Here is a 652-nt window from a genome sequence, read left to right as displayed (position 1 = left end):
ATAGTATCCTCTAATAATGTTTTGTATTTCTACTATGTCTGTTGTTATTTTGCCTGCTTCATTGCAGATCTGATTCACCTGGTTCCTTTCTCTCCTCTTCTTAGTAAGTCTTGCTAGTGGTGTATCAATTTTGTTTATCTTTTCAAAGAACCAGAGAACCAGCTTTTACCCTAATTTATTTTCTGTATCATTTGTTTTCTATTTCACTTATTTCTTCTCAGATCTTTATTATGTCCTTTCTCCTGGAGCTTTTTGGATCTTTTTGCTGTTGCTTTTCCAATTCTCTGAGGCATGGTGTTAGGTGATCCATTTGCCTTCTTTCCATCTTCCTCTTATGTGCACTGATTGCTATGAACCTCCGCCTTATTGACTGCTTTAGCTGGGTCCCAAAGATTATGGAAACTCATTTCCTCATTGTCATTTGCTTCCGTGAATCTTTTGATTTCAGTCTCTTTTTCATCAGTAGTTGTGTTGTCATTCAGGAGTAGGTTATTTAGTTTCCATGTATTTGTATATTTCTGAGAATTTCTCTTGAAATTAAACTCGTTTAATTACATCCTGGTCAGAGAAGTTGTTGGATATAGTTTCTATTCCTTTGAATCTGTAGAGGCTTGGTATGTGCCCTATGATGTGGTCAGTCTTCAAAAAAAGG

Source organism: Tupaia chinensis, unplaced genomic scaffold (genome assembly GCF_000334495.1).
Source record: "Tupaia chinensis unplaced genomic scaffold, TupChi_1.0 Scaffold000315_1, whole genome shotgun sequence".
In the NCBI taxonomy this organism is placed as follows: Eukaryota; Metazoa; Chordata; class Mammalia; order Scandentia; family Tupaiidae; genus Tupaia; species Tupaia belangeri.
This window is presented reverse-complemented; position numbering follows the sequence as displayed.